Source organism: Oryctolagus cuniculus, chromosome 4 (assembly GCF_051225735.1).
Source record: "Oryctolagus cuniculus isolate XC-2025 breed Fujian yellow rabbit chromosome 4, ASM5122573v1, whole genome shotgun sequence".
NCBI classification, from domain to species: domain Eukaryota; kingdom Metazoa; phylum Chordata; class Mammalia; order Lagomorpha; family Leporidae; genus Oryctolagus; species Oryctolagus cuniculus.
In genome coordinates this window covers 22,346,827-22,367,326 of record NC_142870.1, presented here as the reverse complement: position 1 = coordinate 22,367,326, position 20,500 = coordinate 22,346,827, and the positions used below count along the sequence as shown (strand labels likewise).

The 20,500-nt window shown below is 40.3% G+C and overlaps 1 pseudogene; it reads right to left on the bottom strand.

Moving 5' to 3' along the window:
* Positions 1–19,772, bottom strand: part of LOC100355216 (armadillo repeat-containing protein 1 pseudogene) — a 69,494-nt pseudogene extending 49,722 nt beyond the window's left edge.
* Positions 19,773–20,500: the final 728 nt, after the last annotated feature.

Genomic DNA, 20,500 nt, shown 5'->3' with positions numbered 1-20,500 from the left:
CATTGTTTGTAAGGTTGACATGTGGCAACAAATTCTTTCAATTTATATTTGTAATGTACAATATTTATTTCACCTTTATTCATAAATGAGAGCTTTGCATGGTACAATATTCTGGGTTGACTTTTTTTTTCTACAACTTCGACTATATCTTGCCATTCTCTTCTAGCCTATAGAGTTTCTAATAAGAATTCAGCTGTGAGTCTATTTGGAGATCCTCTGAAAGTTTCTGGTGTTTCTCTCATGCACATTTTAGAATCTTTTCTTTATACTTTACTGTGGAAATTGTGACTACAATGTGTCATGGTGAAGATCTATTCTGGTCATGTCTATTAGGAGTTCTATGTGCTTCCTCTACTTGGATTCTCTCTCCAAATTTGGAAAGTTTTCTGTAGCTATATCATTAAATAGGAGTTCTAGTCCATTCTCTTTTTCCATACCTTCAGGAAATCCTAAGACCTGTATGTTGTGTCATTTGGTATTTTCCCATATATATCCAATGCAGTTTTTAAGTAGTTTTTTATTTTACTCTTTTTTATCTATTGTATTCTTCATTTCTAATATTTCAATTTGATTTCTCTTTAAAATCTCAATTTAATTGGAAAATTTTCACGTCATGTATGGTTTTCTTTAGTTCATGGATTTGCTTCTGATTGCTTTTGGAATATCCTATGAGTAATATTTTCAATCCTGTTTCTGGCATTTCATCAATCTCTTCATCTTTGCATTTCACCATTGAAATGTTGTGTTTCTTTGTTCGAGATAGTCATGGTGTATTCCTTATTCTTGTTTCTTGAATTTCTGCATTTGTTTTTAGGCATTTGTGGAGTTGATTTTTGTTTTATTTCTCGGATGGCTTTTATCTTTGAGCTATGCCTCTGTGCCTTAGTGGACTGTCTACACTTTCAGTGAGTACCAAGTGGTGTATGGTGGGTGAGGCCAGGGAGCTTTGGTCAGTGCTCCAGGATGGGGTAAATATCCAGAGTAACACCCAAGTTAGGCATGGTAGATCTTAATATCCAGGTACACCATGCACTTTCTCATGTAAACACTGAGCTCCCATGGTCTCATCACACAAGGCTCCCACAGTTGCCAGATCCAGAGTTTTCTTTCCACCTTGCCAAGTTGTCCAGTCAACAGAGAGGCTGATGTTCCCTGAGACAGCTCCCTAGGGATCTTGACCGTGGGAGCCTGCAGAATTCCCACTGTCACACGTGGCTGCCCAGCCAATTCCTAGCCAAGCTCAAAGTCCGTGGGAACCGTGGACTGTTCCCTCCACCAGAATCTCTGGATCACACACACAAATAAGAGCTACTGGCAGAATGTTGCTGCCTGCCTGCCACCGCCAGCAGCATTGCCTATTAGGCACCCAGTCTCAGTCAGATGCTGTGCAAACACACAAAATCTTCCGTAGCTGCCACCCTAACCCAAATCAGAACCTGCCAAGCCAGGCAGTAGGCTCTGTTGTGAGGAAGCTGGGGCAAGAGAAACGTGCCCCCTCCACTTCCACTGGTCCACAGGCAACTGCCAGCAATCTCCAACTCTCAGTGCTGCAGTCCGGACCGATGCCATGCTCTCCCTCTGGCCATATCACCACAGGTTACAGCAGTCCAGTCTCACCTCCATTTCCACACCGCCACCTGCTCTGTTTTTTGGCTGCTGCTGCACTGTGCTCCTGCTGAACATTGGAACTCTCCATGCAGGTCCACAGCATTCCTCCTCCTCTAACAGGACTTCCAGTGCAGTGTTCTCTCCAATTGTCCCGTGATAGTGCAGTTTCTACACTTTTCTCTTCACTGTTTATCTTTAGTCCAACACAGCATGTCGCTCCTTAATATGCCATCTTAGAGTCAGATAATTGTGTGTTATTATTTGTAGATTTCGCTGTTTGATTTTCATGGGTGCAGTAACTTCCATTTTTTAATGGAGGACATTCCATGTGATTTTTGCATTATTTTGAGAAGTTCCCTGCTTCCTGAATTATCTTGAATTTTTGCAATTTTTGAAATATATCTGTGTGTGCTTTAAATTCTTTTTCAGCTTTTTAAATTATTGACCAAATATTGGAAAAATCAGGCTGTCCATGCATGGAGACTGAGCTGACTGGATAACCAATGACATGGACAGATGGACTTCAATGAATGGTAATCTGAGTTAAATGTAATTCACTTTTGACCACTCAAATGCTTGTATAATGTCTATATTATTGTTTAGAAGATTTTCTCTGTCAAAGTAATAATCTAATTTCCTTCCAGATGTAATGAAGTGGGAATAGTGGATAAATACTTTAGCTGAATGAACTCTGGGAATAAATTAAGTTAGGAGGCAAGATGATTTCTCAACATCATATAGAATTTATCAGTTGAATGTCCTGTTTTCAGTCCTTAGTCACATCCTGTCCTTTTATGAACCTAAATTCCCTCTATACATACAGGCACTTGTCCAGTTAACTCGAAGAAGAGTGCTCTCTGTTCTAAAGTTTAAGGGAAGAGTATGTGAGAAAGAACAGTGAAGCCCTATTTAGCTCAGTAGTTAATATGCTTGGTTTCTCCATTATCCGCATGGAAGGAAGGCCTACACTTCCGGGAATGGAGAGGCCTACTTCCGGGGAAGAAAGTCCTTGTCAAAGTCATTGCAGGTGCCTAAAGGTCAACCAATGAGGATCAGACCCGGCTCCACCTTTAACTCCCATGCCCTGAATCTATAAAAGAAGCTCTCCCAATCTCTGACGCGCGACTTCCCCGGCCCCCCGCTCAGTTGCTCTGTTGGGACCGGGGAACCTCGCCCGGGAGCGGAACCCCAACAAAGGCCTGTGATTTAATTGAGTCGTCTGCCTGGGAAGATCTATTATGTGCTGGATACCTTGCAGCCTTCTTCAGTTCAGTGCTTGCCTTTAGCTCCTGACTCTAGCTTCCTGCCAATGCAGACACTGGGAGACAACAGTGATTGATCACAGCATTGGGTTCCTACCCTTCCCGTGGAAGAACTGGATTAAAATAGTGGCATCCTGTTTTGGCTCCAGGCCAGCCCTGGTCTCTGTGTATAGTTGGGGAATGAACCAGCTGATGGAAATTCAGTCTCTCATGTCTCAAATAAATTAAAAACAACAATTATTTTAAGATGAAGGAACAGCGGCACAGCTCAATGCCTCATATCCAACTCCAGTGTCTTACTACCTTAGTCTTGAGATTGCTCTTTGTCTTGTAAAAACTCAAATTTTTCTCATGCATTTTTGTTGGTTTTAGTTTCTGTCAGCCTGTATATAGAATTTTTCTCTGTTGAGCTGGTTAGCAATTTCTTTTTTTTCTTTTTTTTTTCTTTTTCTTTTTTGACAGGCAGAGTGGACAGTGAGAGAGAGACAGAGAGAAAGGTCTTCCGTTACCATTGGATCACCCTCAAATGGCCACTGTGGACAGCATGCTGCAGCCGGCGCACCGCGCTGATCCGAAGCCAGGAGCCAGGTGCTTCTCCTGGTCTTCCATGCGGGTGCAGGGCCCAAGCACTTGGGCCATCCTCCACTGCACTTCCGGGCCACAGCAGAGAGCTGGACTGGAAGAGGGGCAACCGGGACAGAATCTGGTGCCCTGACCGGGCCGCAAGATGGAGGATGAGCCTATTGAGAGGCAACGCCGGCTTGGTTGGCAATTTCTTAACTCATTTGATTCAACTGGAATTAGTATTCCTAAATTGAAATATCTGGTCAGATTCAAGAAAGATAGCTTAGTTTGATACTGTATTTATTCAGGTTTAAGGAACATGTGGAAGAAGCAACACAAGATAATTTTTAAGGCTTTATTTCACCCAGGTATAACTGCTCTAAATTATAATACATAATGAGCCTGGATGGACTGGAATAACTCAGCTTAGCGAAACTATCAATTCTTGGGTCACTTCAACTTGTATTATATATTTTATATCACATGCTCATATATCCCCTTCTGTATCATTCCACTTGGTACACTTTTTGGTGCAGTTTAATCAATAAGTTATTCATTAATTCTATAGAAAATTTGATTAATTTTCAGTGGTTAAGATGCCACTTGGAATGCCAAAATCACATATTAGAGTGCCAAGGTATAAGTTCTGGCTCAGCTACTGATTCTATCTTCCTGTTATTACATACCTCAGGAGACAGAAGTGGATGGTTCAAGTATTTGGGTTCCTCACATCCTCATGGGAGATTTGGATTGAGTTCTTTGTTCCTGGCAGCTGGCCCAGCCCTGCCTCTTTTGAACACTTGGGAATAACCCAGAAGATGGAGCATTTTTCTCACTTTATCCATCTGTGTCCCTTTCTCTATCTTTCTCATTGTCTCTCTGTCTTTCAAATACATATAACAGGTACTGATAATTTGTCTGGAGCACAATGAATTCAGCAAAACTCTCATTTACCTTGTTCTGCTACTCCTATAATTCTTTAAAGTGGAGCTTCTAATACAAGAAACCAAGCATCAGGCATTTTTATAAGGCCAGAGAAAATAATATATGTTTTCATTTGACTAGTCATTCATCCACTTTTTTATCATACAAAAAAATAGATGATATTTTGTTTTCCATTTTTTATAGTAAACTCTTTTTTTAAAATTTATTTATTTATTTGAAAGTCAGAGTTACACAGAGAGAGAAGGAGAGGCAGAGAGATGGGGGACTTCCCTTTCATCCGCTGGTTCACTCCCTAATTGCCCGCAATGGCCAGAGCTGCGCAGATGGAAGCCAGGAGCCAGGAGCTTCTTCCGGGTCTCTACCATGGGCACAGGGGCCCAAGGACTTGGGCCATTTCCTACTGCTTTCCCAGGCCAGAGCAGAGAGCTGGATCAGAAATGGAGCAGCTGGGATTATAACTGGCACCCATATGGGATGTTGGCATTGCAAGTGCAGGCTGTACCCACTACACCACAGTGCCGGGCCCCATATAGTAAATTCTTTGAACTTCTAGTTTACAGTTTTCTTTTTTTGTCTTTGTTTATTACCATTTGAGAATAATTATTGAGGGTTATTGCATACCTTTTAAATTTCCCCCCATGTAACCAGATATTCCTAAAACTCAAAAACTTTTGATCACAGATAACATTTCAATAAAAAGTTTCTTCTAAGAAAACTTGTAAAGATTATAGGAGAAAAAAGATATCAAAAATGTTTATGAATTAAAATCTGCTTAAATCTGCTAAATAAAGCAAATAAGCCTGGTGTAAACCACTCTAAATCTGGCAAATACACCAGTGTCAGCAAACCATGGAGTTAACAATATGTACCACAGAATTTCTCTTACTTAATATGATTGTTCCTTTGAAGGTATCTTAAAAAATGATGAGACGACAGTATGTGTTTTTGTTTAAAGATTAATGATAACCATGTAACACAGATAACCAATTTTAACTTAGTTCAGGATGTTATCAGAAATTAATTATTATCCTGGACTATTTTCCTACAACAACAGGTCGATATCCATGTACATGCTTCATGGATATTTAGGGAATTAATTAAGCTACTATTTGCTAGAAATCATTATCTCAAAACACAGTTGTTTTGGAAAAAAATAAAGAAGATTGTGCAAAGATGTATTTCTGTCATGGTGCATTTGGTAAAATCATTCAAAAGTATTGGAAAAAATCCATTATTTCACAATTGACATGATTTACAAAAATAATATAAGTATAGAGAATAAATGTTGTTTGCTCTTTATAATTGGGTAAATAAATAAAGCTCATGGGTTGAAAAATCTGTACTCTCAAAACTTCCTCTTAATGAAAAATAAATTTCGCAGTCAAATATCCAAATTGGCAAGTTTTTGAGTATAGAATACAAATGACCAATTAGCAGTCTTCAAATGTGATTTAAATAGTCAAATTCTGTAGGTAAACTTTTATCTCAAAGCAAAATACATTCCCACAAAATGTTATATTTGGAGAGTCTGTATTTATAAAGAACTTTAAGTGTCCTTTATGATGATTCAAATCATTAACTTTTAGAAAATTCTAAGCCCTGTTATTGCAAATTTATCAAGGCAATTTAGCAAAATGCACCAGAAACCTTCTAAATAGATCATTTTGTTGTGCCAATGCTTTATTAGCTTAGCAGATCTATTTATTTAACAAGACCCTGCAGCATTATAAAATACATTTCATTTGGTACATATGATGCAGCTATTTAACAAAATTTGCATATTAGAATCAGCTTCTATTTCTTAGGAATTCTCATTTTATTCCACTATTCAATTTCTATGAATAATTTAATACAGTGCTATAAAGTCAGGTAAAATTGAATTTTCTCTGTGGACCATTACCTGAAATTAGACTATGAGGTAAAAGACCTTGTCTTACATACTGCCAAATATGACAAAGACTTATGATACCAACAATAACTTCAGGATTTAACAAAACCCATTCTCAAAAACAAAAAATCCAGTTTAAATACTCACAGAAATCATAAAGATGTAAAAATCTCACAGCCATGTGAGAGGATGCCAATTAGAACCTGCCAAAAATAAAAAAGAAATGTGGAAGGCAAAGTGTAAGAGGAATATAAAACAGGGAGCTCCCTGACTTTACCAACTCTGAACCACAGTATATGAAAATATACCTGGAATAGTTATCCATGGAAGTTCACCCAAGTTTCAGCATCCAGAGGTCTCATTATGTATGCAAGACAGATTGGCAGTTCAAATGGTTAATGTCTATCAGATCAGTTGATCCCATATGACCCAAATCTTCCATAGATTAAGCAAGTTTGGTCTTTCTGGTATGTTTTGAAGCTGTCAAATGACCACTGACTGTGGTTGGATGCATCCTAAGCTATCTCCTTAGAATAATCTATCAGATGTGGCCCAAGGTGCCCACCAGGAATAATAAAGATAGACTCCTATCACTATTGATATCCAAGGTGCTCAGGGTGTACGTCCTAAAGCCAAGACAAAGGTAGAGGTGCTCTTTGAAAAGTCCAAATTCCTTGCAATACAATTGTTTACTCTCCTTGCTTTTATACAAGGAAACAATACCAATACCAATACCAATACCAATACCAATATAACAAGTGAGTATAATAAAATAATAATATAATAAAATAATATAATAAAATCACAACCATACAATGATACTTAGTGATACTCACTTGAGCCTGCACATTTTAAGTTTTGAGTTTTCTAAGAATATTTCTTGTTACTATATGATACATATCTGTATATAAGACATAACAAAGCATATAGCATCATAGCCAATAAGAAGTGAATACTCATTTTTGTCAAGCACTGATTACATATAATATAGGGAATAAACATAAAATTGGAATTATTATAAAGAAAGTTTGAAAATCCAGTAGAGCAGTTAAATAAACAAGATAAAATTGACAAGTTCTACTTCCTCTGCTATAGATTATGAGTGCTGATAAATAAAATATGGAATTCTACCAATGGTGCAGTTAATAATATGATTGCTAAATGATGTACATACTATATACATGTTAAAATTGTATTAAAGGTTGCACCTACTTATAATATTTACCCCATGAAAAAAGTAGGTGAGAAAGTTTAACATATTTCAAAACACAAAGGACAGAAAGTAATTAAGACAAATTGCAAAGGAACACTTAATAACATTTGCTGAATACTTTCTAAGCACAAAACAGTTTATTCTGAGATACTCATTTTATTTCATTTCATAAGAGGCAAACTGTATGGTGGTTAGAATATGGATTTACAAAGCAAATTACCAGCATTCTAATCTCTATTCTCCATTGACTAGTGATGTAACCTGGAGCAAGCTGTTAATAAATTTGTTGTACCATTTCCTCCTCTTGTCAAATGAAGATAAAACCAATGTACACCTTACAGGGTATTATGGATTGAATTGTGACCCCATAAAATGATTTCTTGGTGTCTTAATCCCTAGTTCCTATGTGTGTCACCTTATTTGGAAATGGTCTTTGCAGATGTAATTGATTTAAGATGAAGTTACTGGGGTGGGCTCTAATCCTATATGAGTGATGTTTTTTAAGAAGGAAATGCCCTCTGAAGAGAGACACACACAGCTAGAATGCTGTGTGGCAAGTAAGGCAGAGATTGGGGTGATGCATGTGCAAGTCGAAGAATACCAAGGATTGATTATCACCAGCAGGAGCGAAGAAGAGACAAGGGAGTGTTTCACTTAGAGTCTCGAAAAGTGCATGGCCTTGCTGACACCGTAGTTTCGATCTTCCAGCCTCTAGAACCCTGTGAAAATAAATTTCTGCTGTGTGAATCCATCTAGTTTGTGGCCCTTTGTTAAAGTAGCACTAGGAAATTTAAACATGGGTAAATACCATAGAGCCTATTAAATGAATATACATTTTAAATAACTAAATGTCTTGTAATACTAAGCACATTGTAATTGTTTGTTTCATTTAATCCCCACAAATAATAATTTCCAGAAAATAGAAAATAAATTCAAACCTGTTGAGAGTTAATTTAGAAATTTTATTCTTGGCTATAACCTCAAATATTGCAGTTTATAGGCATGAAGTACAATGTCATTTTTCTAACCATAGATGTGTATATTAAGGACACATGAAGAGAACTCTATATATTATTCTTTATTGAGGCTTGCAGTATTAATCTTTCCAAAACTCACGTATTCTACTACCTATAAAATAGTTTGATAAAACAAGCTGAAGCTTATAAATAAAAATTATACTAAAAATACTGGGAAAGAAAACACACAAGTTTATATATAAATTTACTTTTAAGATATTATGTTTGGAAAGTAAACAATTAAAATAGTCATTAAGATGCCTCTTTCCCACAATACTGGACCTGGGTTCAAATCACAACTCTAGTTCCTTAATCTAGCTTGATGCCAAAGGAGTCCCTGAGAGGCAGCAAATGATAACTCACACAAGTAGATCACTCACTCACCCACATGGGGGACACACCTTGCCTTTTCTGCTCCTAGCTCTGGCCCCTGCCAGCTACCACTAACCACAGGCTTAGAAGGAGTGAACCAACAGATGGGAGCTCCCTTTCTCTGTCCCTGGAATAATTTTATATACAGTCAAATCTATGTGCATCGTTGTACATTTATTAAAACAAATGCCATCTTTAACAGGATAAACATATTTTATACAGCGTACTTTTCCTTTCACCCCATGCTATGGAGTAAGGTGCTCAGTCTCTCCCTAAGCACCCCTTCCCACTCCCCTTATAGTCTGCGCTAGTAGAGTATTCTAGGAAACTTCTTTTTTTAAAATATTTAATTTATTTATATGAAAGTCAGAGTTACTTGCACAGAGAGAGAAGGAGAGGCAGAGAGAGAGGTTTTCCATCTGCTGGTTCACTCCCCAACTGGCTGCAATGGCCAGAGCTGCCCCAATCCAAAGCCAGGTCCCAGGAACTTCTGGGTCTCCCAGGCAAGTGTGGGCCCAAGGACTTGGGTCATCTGCCATTGCTTTCTCAGGCCATAGAAGAGAGCTGGATTGGAAGTGGAGCAGCTGGGACTCAAACCAGCACCGATATGGGATGCCAGCACTGCAAGTGGTGGTTTTACCCACTAGGCCACAGTGCCAGCCCCTCAAGAACACTCTTGGTTCTAGTAGCTAATCATTTCATGTTTGTCAAGAATATTTAAATTTTAAAGTTGTAGTAAATTCAGAATTTTTTTTATTTTTTTTATTTTTTTTTGACAGGTAAATTCAGAATTTTTTAAATGATTTATTTATCTGTTTGAAAGGCAGAGTTACAGGGAGAGAGACACAGAGAGAGAGAGAGAGAATGAGAGAGAATGAAATGGACAGAGAGATCCTCCATATACTGGTTCACTCCCCAAATGGTCAACATGGTAGAGACTAAAACTAACAGCTTGGAACACTCTCTGAGTCCCCCACATGGGTACCGGGGCCCAACCACCCGTGCCTTCTTCCACTGTTTTCCCAGACTCATTAGCAGGCATCTGGGTTGGAAGTGGAGCAGTGAGTACTCAAACCAGTACTCTTATGGTTTGCTGGCATTGCACACAATAGCTTAATCCACTGTGCTACAATTCTAACCCTCACAAAAATTTTTAATGTTTTTTTTTTAATCTTTGCCAAGTGTTTTAATCTTTGAAGGAGAATTGTAACTTTTCACTCATGCTCTCTTTTCTCCATGTTCCATAAGTTAGAATTAGCCTCTGTGATTTAACTCAGAGCCTCTGCTACTTTATTACTGCAGTGCAAAGAAACACACCAAACTTAACTATTGTGGTTAATTGTGGGAGTAAATAGAATTGTTGACATTGATCAAAAAGAATTTAGCTTAATGTAATGTCATAATACAGGCAAGACATTGTATTACTTTATCAATGTTGATAGTTAAATTATCCAAGTCAGGTGGCTGACATTGTGATGTAACAGTTTAAGCTGCCCCTAAAGCACTGGCATCCTGTATGGGCCCCAGTTCAAGTCCAGGTTGCTCCACTTCTTATCCAGCTCCCAGCTAATGGTCTGGGAAAAGCAGTGGAGGATGGTTCAAGTCCTTGGGCCCCTGCACCAGCTGGGAAACCTGGAAGATGCTCCTGGTTCCTGGATTCAGTCCAGCCCAGCACTGGCCCTTATGGCCATTTGAGGAGTGGGCAATAGATGGAAGAATTCTCTCTGTCTCTCCCTGGCTCAACTTCTCTCTCAGTAACACTTTCAACTAAATAAAATATATCTTTTTTTTAATCATTTTTTTTTTTATTTTTTGAAAGGCAGAGTAAGTGAGAGAGAGAGAGACAGAGAGAAAGGTCTTCCTTTTTCCATTGGTTCACCCCCACAAGTGGCTGCTATGGCCAGTGCCCTCTGGCTGGTACACTGCGCAGATCTGAAACCAGGAGCCAGGTGCTTCCCCCTGGTCTCCCATCGGGTGCAGGGCCCAAGCACTTGGGCCATCCTCCACTGCACTCCCGGGCCACAGCAGAGAGCTGGCCTGGAAAAGGAGCAACCAGGACAGACCCCGGCACCCCAACCGGGACTACAACCAGGTGTGCAGGCGCTGCTGGAGGAGGATTAGCCTAGTGAGCCGCGGTGCCGGCTTAAATAAAATATATCTTAAAAATATTTTTTTCAAGTGAGATAAACTTGTCAACTTGGTGTAACCCTGAGCAGAAACATGACTTAAAGTAGGTGTCATGTGTTAAATAGCATTTGTCTCCCCAAATATCATGCTTTCTGATTTGCTCTGATGTCTGAATGTTGAAGTTGATGGACAGGGCCTGTGCTGCTGCCTGTAGTGCTAGCATCCCATATGGGTGCTGGTTCAAGGCCTGGTTGGTCCACTTCTGATCCAGCTCTCTGCTATGGCCTAGGAAAGCAGCAGAAGATGGCCCAAGTCCTTGGGTCCCTGCACCCACATAGGAGACCTGGAAGAAGCTTCTGGCTCCTCGCTTTGGATAAACTCAGCTCCAGCCATTGGGGCCATTTTGGGAGTGAACCAGTGGATGAAAAACCTCTCTCTCTCACACACACTGTCTCTGTCTCTCTGTAACTCTGCCTTTCAAATAAATAAATAAATATTTTTTTTTTAAAAAAGGAAAAGAATAAATAAATAAATGAAATCCATGGATTAAGGCAGATAAATGATGGCATCTGAAAGGTGGGGCAGGTGGGAGGTTTTGAGTCACTGATTTACCATGTAATTTTATTTTAAGATTTATTTTATTTATTTGAAAGACAGTTACAGAGAAAGGTAGAACCAGAGAAAGAGAGTGAGAGACAGAGAGAGAGAGAGAGAGAGAGAGATATCTTCCATCCACTCTATCACTCTCCAAATGACCACAATGGCCAGAACTGAGCTGACCCGAAGCCTGGAGCCAGGAGATTCCTCAGGGTCTCCTATGTGGGTCCAGGGGCCCAAGGACTTGGGCCATCTTCCACTGCTTTCCCAGGCTATAGCAGAGAGATGAATTGCAAGTGGAGTAGGCGGAACTCGAACCAGTGCCCATATGGGAGGCTGACACTGCAGGCTCCAGCCCCATACCATGTGATTATTGTGACTACTCATCTGCCATAAGAAGCCTTCACCAGACACTGACCTATGGGCCACCTAGTCATGAACTGTAATTTCTAAACTATAACCTGAAATAAACACTTTCTTTCACAAAGAAGTTCCCTTCATGTATTTTAGTTAAAAAATGAAAAGCAAAAATGACCTAAATGAAAGATCTCTGCGAGTGAGATCCCAGCAGAAAGAACGGGCCATCAAAGAAGGAGGTACCTTTCTCTGAAGGGAGGAGAGAACTTCCACTTTGACTACGACCTTGTCTATATAAGGTTGGACTTAGTGAACTCAAGAGGCTTCCATAGCCTTGGCAGCTCATGACAAGAGCCTTGAGTGATTACTGATGTCATAAATAAGAGTGTCAATTGTTAAACAACAATGTGAGTCACTGTGCACCTACTCCCCATGTAGGACCTCTGTACTTAATGTGTTGTACATGTGAATTAATGGTAAAATTAGTATATATAATTTATATATATATATATATTAATTTGAGGTATCACTTTAGTCATTAATATAGGTTTTTATGATATCACAAATATGTTACAAATTTTACATGCAATTAGAGATTATTGAAAATCAAATTATTGGAAATTTGCACTACTTATAAGTAAATGGGTCTTAATTCTCACCAATTAGTTCACTTTCACATAGCTGTCACTCACTGTTTGCAAGAGTCATGCTTCAGCACCAAATATCTCCTTTATTCCAGTTTATGTGTATTAAGATGACATTGAGAAATTTTGTCTCAAATAAAAAGGTGAATATGGATGCAAGGAAATTTAAAATCCAATGTCATTCAACAATATACCTAATTTCATACCACAGTCTACAATGAATAATTTTTATACATAATAGTTATTCAACTGATAAATCAAATGAGTCTTCTAATAGGTTGAAAGCAATGAAATGGAAATACCTGATATACAAAATAATTTAATTTCCAGTACATTCCAACAAACTCAAAAGACAATATTGTTAGGGAATAAAAATGATAATTAAATTAGAAAAAAATGAATAGTTATAAGATCAGGGGCTAGCGCTGTGGCAAAGTAGGTAAATCCTCCACCTGCAGTGCAGGCATCCCCTATAGGTACCGATTCTAGTCCTGGCTGCTCCTCTTCCAATCCAGCTCTCTGTTATGGCCTGGGAAAAGAGTAGAAGATGGCCCAAGTGCTTGGGCCCCTGCACCTGTGTGGGAGACCTAGAGGAGGCTCCTGGCTCCTGGCATCAGATTGGCCCAGCTCCAGCTGTTGCAGCCAGTTGGGGAGTGAATCAGTGGATAGAAGGTATTTCTCTCTCTGCCTCTCTGTAACTCTGCCTTTAAAATAAATAAATAAATCCTAAAAAAATATGCTCACGCATTGTATACAGCATGATATTCTATGCATATAGATAGATGTGTATATATGTATATAGAATAAAATTACAATATTTTAAAGATCAATAAAACAGTATAAAATTAGTAATAAAATAGTTTAGATAATGTAATAATTTTAGAGATGGAAGGGTGCAAGTGATAATAAATGTGAAACCTATTTGGTTTTTAAAGATTACATGTTTTACTGATTTTGCCACGTTGAGCATTTAGGGATATTTTAAAAATCCAATAATACAATCAGAGCTCAAGATAATGCTTTCTAACTAACATCCAAATATAGCAAAATATCTACTGAAGAAACTTGCTTATTTTTCTGCAAATTGAGGGCATGGCATCAAATAAATAATATGTTATGAAAGAAACTGTTACAAAAATGTGTTTTATGTATCAGAGAAATGTGCTTCCATAAAGATCATATCCAAAGAACATGTAAAATTCCCTATCACAGAGCCATCAGATTTTTTTTTTCTTCTAAATTAAGAAAATCATGTCACATAGCAGAACAGTCTGCAAAAAAGGTCTTTCTGTCACCAACCCCACGGGAAATGCTGTATAGCTTTTTTTTTTTTTTTTTTTAATTTGAGACAAGTCATTTAATGTGAATGTGACATGGAAAATTGAAAAGAATGCACCTTTCATTTTGCAATACATTTTCAAAATAGGAGTCTTCTGGAGCAGAGAGAAAGAAGAACTATCAGGAAACTGTGTTAGGAGGGAAAGTAGGATGAGTCAGAGGATGCAGAAAATCCCATTTTTGAGTTGAGTGAAATCTTTGTCCAAGATCTGACTCCAGCACAAACAAGTCGTGACACATGGAGAAAGAGAGATCATTTTCCTAAGCCTCAGGCTTTATCTGCAAGATGGCTGGTAGGATTTGAGAGACTGTTGATCACTAGAAGCTGCAAGAGATGGGAGATTTAGTAAGAGCTTGAATAAGAAAAAGAGAAGAAGCAATATGGTTCCTTAAAGGCGACAAATGTTTCATACTATTATGAGATGTTAATAATAAGGGGCACACAGTGTGCAGTACATGGGGAATTTTTGTACAACTACTTCACAATTTTTTGGTAATGTATAACTATGCTAAAAATAAATAACATGCTAAAAACAAAGAGGTAAATAACATGCAAAGCACTTGGGAAAATATTGTCAGTAAATGTTAGGCCCAGAATTTATTTTGGAGTCCTAGAACATGTAGAGCTTAATAGATTGTGTTCGGGGAAGATGGAGTCTATCTATATATATTGATTCATAATGAACACTAATATTTTGAAACATTTCATAAAGTGCAGTATACATGGATGCAAATATTTTAACAATCAATGAAAATTTATAAAATAAACACATCCATACCATCATCAACCATATCAAAATATTGATGATAATAGAGACTAAATATATTGCTCATGTGTTGGAAATTTGTGCTGGAGGTTAAGATATCACTTTGAACACCCACAGTCTGTATCAAAGCTCCTGGATTTGGATCCAAATCCTGCTTCTGATTCCAACTTCTTGATAATGTGCATCCTGGGAGATGGCAGATGATGGCTCAAGTAATTGAATCTTTGACACAAACATGGGAAACACAGATTGAATTCTGGGCTCCAGATTCAATCTGGCCCAGCCCTGGCCATTTCAGGCATTTGACCATGAGTGGCAGATAGGTCACTCTGTCTGTCTCTGTTTATCTTTCTTTATGTCTTCCAGCTTCTCTTAAATTATTTTAAATTTTATTTAAATAATGTTTCTCATTATTCCTTTCAGAAATAATAACCACCATTATGAATTCTGTCACCACAGTATTCTCTTGTTTTAAGTTGTATCTACATAAAATCATTGAGTAAATTTTACATAGATAGATACATAGATGATAGATAGATAGATAGATAGATTGATATCATCTTTGTTTTGATCTTATTGTATGAAATTCCCTATATTGTAGAAAGGGCAAGAAATTTGTTTTTCGTAATAGCATACCATCATGATGGTACAGCACCATTATTTTGATGACAAATCTTCAAAAGCTTTATGAAAACATATTTTATGCAAAATATACATGATTTCAAAATTTTTGCAGCAAAATATACTATGTTGTTATGTCTGAACAAGAAAAGTTTTGAGACAGTATCAAGGATGAAGCATAATTTTAGAGCCCCATTTAGAGTAATATCAATCATGCAAACATCGAAGCAAGAGCAAACAAGATATTTATGAGAAAAGTTTGGGTAGAATAATGGTAAGATAATTGATGTTTTATGAAGCTTTTATGTGGATAATGCCCCCCAATAAGCAATTTATAAGAGTTGACTAGATAATTTCACAAATGAACACTAGAGTAGCAGAGCATACACATCAATTTGTAGGAAACAAATAACCTTGTCTGTGTGCTAACTGAAGAGGACCAATGATAAACAGCAGAAACTTAGCTAAGGTCACAAGCATATCAACAGTTGACTGAAATGGTGGAGCGATCTTTCAGCTTGATAGCCACCTGAACTGTTGCTCTGAGATCAGCTGCAATAAAGAACAGAACTTTGAATAGAAATTTTAAGCAACTGAGGGGGCTGGCGCTGTGGGGCAGTGGGTTAACGCCCTGGCCTGAAGCGCCGACATCCCATATGGGCGTCAGTTCAAGACCCGGCTGCTCCACTTCCTGTCCAGCTCTCTGCTATGGCCTGGGAAAGCAGTAGAGGACAGTCCAGGTCCTTGGGCCCCTGCACCCACGTGGGAGACCGGGAAGAGATCCTGACTCTCGGCTTCGGATCAGCGCAGCTCCAGCCATTGCAGCCATCTGGGGAGTGAACCATCGGATGGAAGCCCTCTGTCTCTGTCTCTCTCTCTCTCTCTCTGCCTCTCCTCTCTCTGTGTAACTCTGACTTTCAAATAAATAAATAAATCTTTTAAAAAAAGAACTTTTAAACAACTGAGATTTATTTGTGTGTGTGTGTGTGTGTATGTGTAACAGAAAGAGAGAGAGAAAGACCGAGCAAGCGTGGGGAATAGGACAGCCTGAAACCAGAAGTCAGAAACTATCTGGATCTTGCATATGGGTGACAGGGCCCCAGTTGCTTGAATGATTACCAGCTGCCTCACAAGTACATATTAACAGCAAGCTTGAATGGAGAGCAGAGGTGGAATTTGATGACAGTTATTTTTATGAGACACAGGCATCCTAAGTGGCAGCGTAACCATTGTACCAAATGTCTTCTTCAAACACCTAAATAGTTTCTTCAAAGAACTGTAGTAGGAGATTCAATATGGCATCTCCAATATGATCCTGAAGAAAAAGTACAGTCATAACAACGGCTAGCTACCAAGAGGATAACATGGTCTGAGCAGAGCAAAAGCTGACTGCTAAAGAGCAAAGGGCATGATAAGCATTTTTTGAGATGTTCAAGGTATTTTGCTTGTTGACTCCCTGAAGGATCAAATAATGATAACATCTTCTTACTAGGAAAGTGTTTTGAGAAAGTTTGCCAAAGCTTTATTAAAAAAGCATCCAGTTTTACCAGAGAGTCCTTCCCCACTATTACAGTGATCCAGATGATTCCTCCCACCAAATCAGGGCAATCTTGTAAGAGTTTCTACAGAGAATCATTATGCATTGTTGAGGAGATGAAATTGGGGGGAAGTGAAGATGTCAAGTTCCTATGCTTTTTGCCCTTGCCCTTTGTGTGTCTGTGCTTCCGTATCTCCATCTATGTATGGTAACAGGTGTCATGGTAACCAACAGGTCCACCAGCTTAGCTAGCTGCCAATAAGTCTGTTAAGCAACAGTTTGGCTCTGGGTCACTTTTGTCTGTAGACCCATAGAAGCAGCTCAGGGGCATGGCTAGTTGCAGTTGCCTGTATATAGATGTGTGGGTGTATGTGACTACGTGTGGGTGTCTGTAGATGCCTGTGTGTGTGTCTGGCAGCCACCATGGACACAAATACAGGTGCCATCTGTGGTCCCACAGTGATAGGGGCAAGTGGCTGTCTCTTGTGCATTGATTATTGCCACTGTGAGGAAAGTAGATATAAAACCACCCATGGCTCCAAGTTATTCTCTAACCTGTTCAAATCTGGATTTGCTTGTCCTGGGCCCTAAGTCCTGGGCATACACTTTGATGCTATGAACAGGATTCCTTCTAAGCCAATAAAGAGTCAGATAGCCACAAGTATGTGTTTTTTGGTGGCTATGGCCTTGTGGGCTGGAAAACCCCACAACCACTTCAGGAGTGGGCTGGAGAAGATGATTCACTGATAGAGTGGAGAAGGCATTTCATGGAATCATAAAGATGTCCAAGCAGTGAGACATCCAGATAGCAGCAGGGTCGCAGGTGGGTCTCTCTAACTGCCTTGTGAACAGGAAGCAATGTCTAATTGTCACAGACTGAGACATGACAATGTCTTAGAGGAGGCAAAGGAGAATCCAAAGGATGCCCAGACAATGAGTGATGCCCTGGTGTGGGAACTTCTCACTGGATTGTGAGAAGAGGATAATATTGTTTCCAACAAATATCTAAAAAAGTGGGGCTTGCAGCATATCCCAGAAAAAAATGGGCAAAGGCAGCAACTTTGAGTGCAGCTCTGAGGAGCTCCAACCCAAGCCCATGCATTCTACCTCCGCTCTTCTGGACAAGAGGTGGAAGGAATTGTGTGATGGCTAAAGCAGCTGTAGGAGCAATGAGGAGAGAGCTTGACTCAGATGGCGCTAATGAAAAAACAACTAAAGAAACTCTAAAACCTGGAGTAGAAGCCAAAAACATGATAAAGGTAAAAATGACTATGTTGCAAGAAAATCTGGTGGCAGCTTGTAGGGGTGGACGAGGCTCCAAGCTGGTGCACCTGTTAGGGGCTGATCCTACCACCCTGGGCTGTAAGTAGAGGGCCCTGGAGAGCAAATGAGAGCATCAGGGAGGGACATTCCATCCTCTGCCCTTTCCAGTTGGCTCTGGCTCTGTGATGGGATCCAGGGCATAGGCTCTTTAAAGACTTCTGGGATCAAGCACCTAGGCTTGCGGCGTGTTTTCTTCCCAGTCGGGCGATGCCTCTCAGTTATGCAGGTGCTGTGGGCCAGCCTCTCCCTGGCACAGGGCTCGGGGGTGGATATGGCTACAGGGGCTGCAGCAGTGGTGGCAGATGGGAACCCGCTGTTACAGAAAATGTGAGCATCAGCCAGCATCACACTCTCTCCCCGTGATGGGGAATAGACTGTGGCTGCAATGGCAAAAGCATGCATGGACCCAGGCAAAAGCTGAGGGTTGCAGAGAAATGAGAACTCTCCTAGGAAAAGCATCAGGGTGCTCAACCAGAACACCTGAGGTGAGGCGTGCCCAGGTCTTCTGTTCTTTATGAGGCAGTGAGCCAGGACCTGTGAGGGACGAGATCCAAAGCCCAGGCAAAGCTCAGCTGAGGCAGAGGGTGTTGTTGCAACTGCTGGAGCCTGAGAACAGTCTCTACGAGATGGAGAAAGAGAACACAGCTGTTGAGCCGGTGCCGTGGCTCAGTAGGCTAATCCTCCGCCTAGCGGCGCCGGCACACTGGGTTCTAGTCCCGGTCAGGGCGCGGGATTCTGTCCCGGTTGCCCCTCTTCCAGGCCAGCTCTCTGCTGTGGCCAGGGAGTGCAGTGGAGGATGGCCCAAGTCCTTGGGCCCTGCACCGCATGGGAGACCAGGAGAAGCACCTGGCTCCTGCCATCAGATCAGCGCGGTGCACCGGCTGCAGCACACCAGCCGCGGCGGCCATTGGAGGGTGAACCAACCAACAGCAAAGGAAGACCTTTCTGTCTGTCTCTCTCTCACTGTCCACTCTGCCTGTCAAAAAAAAATTATTAAAAAAAAAAAAAAAAAGAGAACACAGCTGTCAGAGACAGAGACAAAGGAAAGCGTCATCCGCTCCCTGAAAGGAGGGTTGGCCACTGCTTGGGCTATGTATCCTGTGCTAGAGACCACCCGGCCATTGTAATGATTGAGTCCTCTGGTGGTGAAAACAATCCTGAGCCTCCGGTGTAGTTCAGGCTTCTGAGTCCACCTGATTATGGGATATAGGGTAGATGGGGTTTGTGGGGAAATGAGTTACACGAAGCAATTCAAAGATGGTGCCCAGAGGAAGTAAGGTGGGCAGAATCCAAAGTTGTTTACCACCAAAGCTAATTGGCCATCAGAGAAGGTAACAAAACTAGTAACAAGTGTATAGACACATGGTTAGTCCTATATAAATCATCCCGTAAAGTGACTCTTTAAGTGATTGGTTGGTCCTTATGCCCTGCACAAATGACTCTGCAGTTTTGTGCGTTAAAATGCTTTGTTACGCGCGAAATAAACAGGTTCTTGCTTGCCTTGAGTCCCCGCTGCGTCTGACTGTCTCCGGGAACAAGGGAAGCTGGGGAACGGGTGAGCGGAACATTTACTTTTCCTTGGGCCCAGTCCATCCTCGTACGGGTGGACTAAGACCCTGCAGGGGTTCTACTCTTGGGGCTAAACCCAAGATAATTATTGTCTTTGTGCACTCATTCTTGTAGCCATGGCATTGTGCCACATTATGTCATGTATAATTAATATGATATGACATTAACTTGTGACTCTCAGATTTGGAAGCAGCTATTCCTACTTTGTTGAACCATCTGAAGTCTTGTGGCTGGACGATCAACTTGTCAAAATTCAGGGACTTGGAATCTCTGTCAAATGCTTGGAAGTTATTTGGTCTGGGTTAGACTAAGTTGATTCCTGACACAACTATGAGATAATTACAAGAGTTGGTGGGATTGCTAAGATATTGGAGAGTGTTTATTGCCCCTTTGGCACAAATTCTGAGGCACTTGTACCATCTAGTGAAAAAAGAGTTAGGTGGGAATGGAGTGAGCATGAGCAAACAGCCTCATAGTAGCAAGCAGACTGTGCGAGCTGCCCGGGTTCTCAGTATGTTTGATCCAACTTGCCAGTGTAAGCTTGACACATATGTCAATACAGAAGAGTTTGGTTGGGGCCTTTGGCAATGACATAAAGGACTGAGACAGCCTGTGGGTTTTGGCCCAGTTACAGAACGGAGCAGAGACTTGGGTCTCCTTAAAAGAAAAACAGCTCACTGCAATGTACTCTGCATTGATAGCTACTGAAAGCATAACAGGCATGACTCCTGCCACTGTGCATACTGTGTACC